At 30.4% G+C, this 8,198-nt stretch overlaps 1 non-coding gene across 1 annotated transcript; it reads left to right on the top strand.

Annotated features, from left to right (window-relative positions):
- The first annotated feature begins 1,473 nt into the window (after positions 1–1,473).
- trnaw-cca lies at positions 1,474–1,545 on the top strand. Its single transcript has one exon. It is a non-coding gene; the product is annotated as a tRNA-Trp (tRNA).
- Positions 1,546–8,198: the final 6,653 nt, after the last annotated feature.

The raw sequence follows: 8,198 nt of genomic DNA, 5'->3' as shown, positions 1-8,198 counted from the left end.
ATCACATACCTCTGTTTGTGTCCATCTGTCACAAATGGTTTGTGATGGTTTGTGTTCATCAGCATCTGCTGTTATCCAGTTATTTTTGTGCTTTTATGTGCTTATTTTGTCAGGTGATTGCTCAAGCATTTGTACACACACACACACCCATTCATGTGTATATTAATATTTACAAAATAAGAGTAACATAATATACTGTATAATATATAATATAATATATAGAGGAGACGTGAATGTTGGCTTGTTATTGGATGCGGGTACTTAGAACTGATCTTTAATTCCTATGTTGGCTTTTGCTGCTTCATTCCTCTATAATCCTCTGAGAGTTTGATACTCAACTCATATTGCCAAGCTCATGCTGATATTATTAATAGAGTCTCATCCCATATCTGCTGTGTGTATCAGGGATCGGTGTTCGTCGACTCCAGACTGCAGGACGAGTGAAGAGAGACAATCTGAAGTATCCGTCTAATGGCATCACTCTCGTTCAGCTCTCTTGTACACACCATGTGGACCTATGGTTATTTTTATTTATTTCGTTTACATTAATGACTTGGATTACATCAACATGCAATTAGTAAATGTCAGTGTTCATTTGTTCTTCATTTCATAATTTTTATTTATTTATTCCTTTTTTATTAAAGGCTGACTGTCTTTATACTATTTATTTTAAGTGTTTTGTGATTTCTACATTTCATTCTATGGGAAAATGTAAAAAAACAAAAAAAATTAAAAAAAACAAGCTTGTATAAAAAAAATAATTAAATTCATAAATAAAAACATAATATACATATAAATCAGATATTTATGCATTTATGTTCAACTTTCAATCCATTTGCTCACTCATGTATCTATGTGTGTATTTTTTATATATTATTATTATTTGTTAACAAAATATTAATATTAAAAATAGTATTAAATTATGCATTTATTTATGCATATTATTTATGCATTAATACAAACATTCTGTAAGTGGTTTTTACCTAGTATTTTTTATTCATTATTATTTTTATTTTTTTTTCCACTTTAGTTGCAAGATTGTTGGTCATGATGCAAATCATATTTATTTACAATCTGAAACTAAATATTTTCCACAATAATAATAAAAAAAAACCTATTGTATTTGCATATTTCACTCTAAAAAGTTTTCAAAATCTGATTTATTTAATTATGGATTTTCACAGTTTAATATCACGTGTCTGGGACAGGATATGCAAATATTTATAATTTTATAATAATAATAATAATAAAATAAAAAAAAAAAAAAAAAAAAACTAAAAAAAAAAAAAAAAAAAAAAATAATAAATTATTTTATTATTATTATGATTAATTATTATTATTACTAAATAAAAGTATACACTACTAAATAATTATTGTTGATATTATTATTATTATCTAGCCATATTGTCACATAATCACAACATTGTGCAGCCCTGATAGTCTAAAACAGTAAATCCAGCCCTGGCTTACAGGGACCTCGTGGCGCAACGGTAGCGCGTCTGACTCCAGATCAGAAGGTTGCGTGTTCAAATCACGTCGGGGTCAAAATATCGTTTTTATCCTCCAGTCTTATGCTCGAATTAACAGCTCACATTATATCCAGAGTAAGATTATGAAATTCAGCTAGATGTTAGTAGGACATTAATAACTGAACTTGTTTTCCATTGCTAAAAATTGTGTGTGTGTGTGTGTGTGTGTGTGTGTGTGTGTGTGTGTGTGTGTGTGTGTGTGTGTGTGTGTGTGTGTGTGTGTGTGTGTGTGTGTGTGTATAAAAATAATAATTCTAAAATATTTCTAAAATTGACAGTAGTTGATCTTTGACGGCGAGATATATAAGTAGAGTTTTATTTACTAAAAATCGATATTATTTCAATAATAATAATAATTTTGTTTATTATAGGCTATACCATTCATTTGTATTGATATTAACAATAATGGCAACAATTGTATTCATTTTATTTATTTTAGATTTATAATGGATTTTATCTTATTATATATATATATATAATTTTATTAACAATGTTTAAACGTTCAATCGCATTAACTGAGTACCGGTAGATGGCGCTGCAGCACAATAAATGCACCAGCTTCACTTACTAAAGACGAACCTCCGTTTCAACCTGAATACATCATCGGCGTCCTGAGGTTTGACAATATTACAGTTTATCTCAGTCGCTTTGGTGCATTTCTCGAATTATCCTTAATATTTGCATTTCTCAAAACAGTTCGTACAAACAGCACCACACAATACAGTGGATTACCTGCAAAAGCCTGTAACTTACCCAAAATTAGTTCATCCCCTTTAGAAACAAGTATTTATGTCAATGAACATATCAGTGCCATCAGAATGAAAAGTCCTTGTGTCACTGTTCACACACAAGACAGTCAAAATGCTTAGTCATGTTGTCAATATAACAGGGCACTTTGTTAGTATTACCTGATGTAAACTATGACAACATTTTGGATGACAGTTACTGTATTGAATTGCATGCCATATATCCATTTCAATAGTACAAATGTGCACATTACTGTATGTGGGATATTGATTGAAAGAGACTGGATAGAATTCCCAGTTACACGTTTACTAGTGGTCTGACCAAAAAACAAACCAAAACAAAAAACCTTTACAATGTCATTGTGAAATAGAAAGGAAAAAAAGAAATATGGGCACAAAGATGAAAATAAATAAGTCCATTGTCAGAATTTGTAACTCTTGTGTTGTCCTCTGTCATGCTTTCCAACTGAAGAGTCATGAAATGAAACTTTGAGATATTTCAGAGAAATGGTTTATCATTGGTTGATCTACATTCTCTTCATTAGTCAAGATTCACTTGCACAATTCATGCCAAAATTACAAAAAGTCTAATCATAATGTGTAAAAATGTGCTTGACAGTTTATGACAACTATATGAACCATTTTGCATTTAATTACTTGTACGATGAACTAATGAATAGGTTTTTTGATGAATTAATGACTAGGTTCAGTAAGACTGATGCACAGAGAACTATAGCCTATAGTAGCCTACACTGAGCAACATGACATTAGCAACTGATGATGAAGGAAACCACAGACAGATAAACATAATCAACTGCATGCATGTACCAAAGCAATTGCAACTTGTTCAACAGAATGAGAAACTGCTTTTTTGATGTGCACAAGGTTGAACACGTAGTTTAATTTAATTTCAGATCAGAAGGTTGCGTGTTCAAATCACGTCGGGGTCAGATGTTTGCTCTTCACGGTTAAATCCGGACTCATGTGTTTATATTACAGTAACTGCAGAGAACGTAAAAATGTCATCTAGAAGAACAAATCTTACCTTCATGCAACTGTGGTGCTGGTCATGGAGATATTACATATTCAATATTAAAAGAACATGAGGACAGTTAATCCTGCAGTATTTTAGAGTACAATCAGCAGCCTTTTGGTTCTATTTTTGATGTTGTTATTGTTTTGTTTGTTTTGATATAATGACATTAATTGGATCAAATATATTATTTTTTTCTTTGCGCTTAAACGCCATCATTCTCCTGCAACAATATACATCTATCACTAGGGGTCAGTGTGTGACAGACACATCTAAAGGCTGAAAACCGTGGCTATGTTATCAAACTGTTGGGCACTTCAGGTAATATTTCAATCACTAAAACAGCGCGACAGTCTTAAGGTGGTTTAATGTAACGTTACTAAGCAAGCAGTGATAATAAAAGGTCAAATTCAGTTTACACCTGACTGAAGATGCATGCTATACAAAGCAATCGCCTAGAATATTATGAACGATATTTGGACATTTATACCACATTTGCAGTCTGAATAAAAGTATGACTAAACATGCACACATTAAACACAATAAAATAATAATAATAATAATGATAAGTTACCTAGAAAAAAGAAAATCATATTACATTTGGTAATATATAGAGAGTCTATATATATATTTTTTTTTTCTTCATATATGCACATATTTTCTTTGATTTAAATATATGGAAGTATAATTTTTAAAAATATTGTAAATGCTTTTTATGTGCATTTATATTTTTGTAAATATAATTTTAAATTATTGTCATTTTTTAAAACAGCCCAAAAAAAAAAAAAAAAAAATCTATTGGTAGAAAATATATATTTTGAAATGCCAGATTGGACCAAAAAATAAAAAAGATAAATTGTTAATGTTAATTTGTGTTGTAGGTTTAGTCAAGCTGAAGTGTAAGTTGCTGACATGTGAGGCTCGTGTCCTTGACTCTCTCTCTCTTCGTCTCTCACTCTCACACATGCTCTCCGCTCAGCACCTGATTTCAAAGGCAGGTGTCATTGCATTACACACCGAACACAAGCACGCTAGCCATGCACTAGAGATTGACCTCATTTAGACTGAAACATATACACTGGTGAGGGGACGATCTCTTGCTTTAAACACTCCATATACTGCAGCTGAAGCATCGCATCCATGTCACTGTCCATGGGTGTATTGATTCGTATTAATGTGTTGTCATGTACATAAAGTGTTTGAATTAGGTCACACCATGACATCTGAATTCAAGTCAGAAATTAGTTATTTGATGGTCTGAGACATGATTGTGAATCCAATCTACACCAAATATCTGAGAGGAGAGTTTCTGCTAGGTAGGGCTGTATGATTTGGGGTAAAGATCTTATTGCAAGGGTTAGATGTGATTAGATGTTTTGATGTGCTTGTTTGAAGGGATGCACAATTTGGCCAAAATGTTGTGCTTATATATCAATATGGCTGTAAAATAATAATAACAATAATAATAATAACTTATTATTATTTAGTAATTTGTATATTTTTATTTTGTAATAATAACAATAGTAATATTATTTTAATAATTGTATTTATTATTAATAATAATAATAATCAATATTATTACCTAATTAATATTAAAAATCACTAAATAAAAATGAAATAAGAAATATCATTAATGTTATACTTCACCGTAAAATAAAAAGTCATTTTTATATTTTTTAGTAATAAAAATAATTATAATAAATAGAAATAAAAATAACATAAAAATAAAAATTATTATTCCTATTATTATTACTATTTTTACATAGTAATAATTTATTGTTTTATATTTTATACTTCTATTGCAATATTTCACTGTAAAATAAAAAATAAAGATAATAATACTAATAAATAATAATAATAATAAAATATTCACAGCTGTCTTAGCAGATGGTGAGCTGTAGCACTTCACTCTTAACATACACAGTGCATACATTTATTTAATTAAATTGCAACAAGTTATAGCAATATTTGTTTTTTTTTATTAACTAAATAATCATGCAGCCCTACCTTTTTTATTATTATTATTATTATTATTATTATTTTTAGATATGTTCAGAATGGCCTACTACCATATTACTACTATTATTTTTACAGTATATAGAATATAATATATAGGTAGCCTATTTGAATGTCTGCATGCATAAAATTCCTGGAGTATCTACTACTCACTCAACACGTTTGTTATGGGATAATGTGAGCAGCTGGAGGCAGTACATTGTACAGTATTCAGCCAGCGTTTCATTCTGAACATAGTGATCTTGTTTTTGATTTTCTCTTGGCACATGCATTTAATGTCATGATTTATACACTGACTGTCCCACCTTTTAGGAAGGCCCAGTATTTCACACTTAATCCTATTCTATTATTCTATTTTGATACCATACTTTATCAGTAAACAAAATAGTGAATATAAACAGCATATTTAAATGTCTATTAAAAAGTATTTTTATATGAATATGTGAACTTTTTCATCATTTTATATTTGGGTCAGATTAATGCAGAATAAAGTTAAATCCTTGTTTCACTTTCTGTCACTATTGTACACACACACACACACACACACACACACACACACACACACACACACACACACACACACACACACACACACACACACGTTGAGTTTCCATGTTTTACAGGGAAATTTTATAGTCATAATGATTTTTATATTGTACAAACTGTATTTTCTATCCCCTTACCCTACACCTCACACAAAACTTTCTGCAATTTTAGATTTTCAAAAAACTTTATCCTGTATGATTTATAAGCTGTTTTTCTCATGGGGACCAAAAAACTGTCCCCACAAGGACAAGGATTTTGGATATTGCCATCTTTGTATGGACATTTTATCCCCATAACATAAGGTATACCTGAACCACACACACACACACACACACACACACACACACACATACACACACCACACAGGTAAATTTGGCTTAGAGAAGGTATCATTTTGGCTTTTTCAACACCGTTTGCAAGCGCACATTGTACACCACGTTTGGCACACACAATTTCAACACACACACACTTTGCAAGCGCGCACACACACGAAGGATTAATGTGCTGTCAGATGGCTGTTCTGTTTCAGTAACGACAGCTCAATGACAGCCATATACATACCAAACACACACACACACACACACACACACACACTGCACTGCATCTCACTTCTGTACTTGTGAAGTTCTGCTTATTTATATTTTTAGAAAAGACTGGCAGTCTGGCACAATCGTGAAACCTCAACTCAATTCACAGAACCAGTGATAAATGATAAATAAAGTCATTAATCACAAATAAATCCTGAGCTGGCAATTAAATAAAGAAAAGAAGTTCATCTAAAAGGATAGAAAGGATGGATGATTCAGTAGAAATGGTCTTGGTTTGATAGTCCCGGCTGTCATGAACATCGTAAAAGTGTTCCTCTAAACGAGAGGAAAACCCTGATGTCTCATCAGCAAGAGCATCACTATCACGTCAGCAGACCAAAGGTGAACACACTGCACAGTAATGCTGTTATATAGCCTCTGGAATACACATCAGTACAAAACTGTTGACTGGCTACAGTAAGTGTTAGGAAGGCTGTTTTGAAATTGTAGACTGCCAAGACATAAGTCACTCAACATTAAAAGAAGCTAACGGTCAAACTAGCATTTGGAAAAAGTAGTTACTGTAGCTGCACTAGAAGTTACAAATAAAAGTAGCAAACTACATGTATATTTTAATATATATGGTAGTTTAACTGTGCTCCTTATATATATATATATATATATATATATATATATATATATATATATATATATATATATATATATATATATATATATATATATATAAAACTATTGTTTATAAATAATAATATATAAATTAAAAAAAGAAATAATATATATATATATATATATATATATATATATATATATATATATATATATAATTGTCATTTAAGTTATTTTGTAATAAATTACAATTTATAAATAAAATCATTTATAATTAATTATATATAGATTATTAGACAGCAAAATTATATATATACATATTTATCATCATGAGTTGTTATTTTTATATACACATGACAATTTTTTTAATATTTTCATTTTTAATTTTTTTTAAAAACAAAATCTGAGGATTTAAATTAGAGTGAAATATAAATAATTAAACTTGGAACAAAAAAAATAACCATTAATTTATATACTTTAACTGAACATAAAACTGAATAAATAGACTAAATATTTAGTCACACCACCCTTTTTGAAAAATGTGTTGAACCAATGTCATGCTAAAATGTAGTGCTTTTAGTTCAGATGACTTAATTGCAGAAATTTGCAAAGAGAAAGAAAAAAAGGAAGAGGAATTCAACAGTGTGATCAAATACAATCCAAGAGTATCCAAGTCAAGATCAAGCAGGTGAAAATCATGAAAACAAAGCTAAGAGAGAGAACGAGCTAGAGAAAGCAATTAATACACAATTACAGTAATCTTACAATTACACAATTAAACTAAATTAAAGCTTCAGTGTGTTGGTCAGAAATGGCATCAATATTGATATGATTGTGATGGCTGGGTTTAAACAGACATTATTTGTAATTTTTACTATCCACTATTTACTATCGCCATCCACGGATGTTGACTAGTTTACTTTAGGACGCTGTGTGAAGGATAAGTGCTCCGCGGTGGGTTAAAGTTTCAGAGCAAACATCACATGCATTCTGTTCTGCGCATGCATGTATTTTAGACCTGCTAATCTCTGGATCATATATCTTATAAAAGTGTTTGAGCAGAATTAGTCTGTGGAATTTAATCTGTCAATTCTGAAATGTACCACACAGTTGTGCCACACACACACACACCTTTGTTTTCTTTACTCCACGTTACTTTCTCAATGTCACTTTG

Source organism: Cyprinus carpio, chromosome A24 (assembly GCF_018340385.1).
Source record: "Cyprinus carpio isolate SPL01 chromosome A24, ASM1834038v1, whole genome shotgun sequence".
Lineage (NCBI taxonomy): Eukaryota > Metazoa > Chordata > Actinopteri > Cypriniformes > Cyprinidae > Cyprinus > Cyprinus carpio.
The sequence above is the reverse complement of the archived record's forward strand: the minus strand, read 5'-3'. Positions and strand labels throughout refer to the sequence as shown.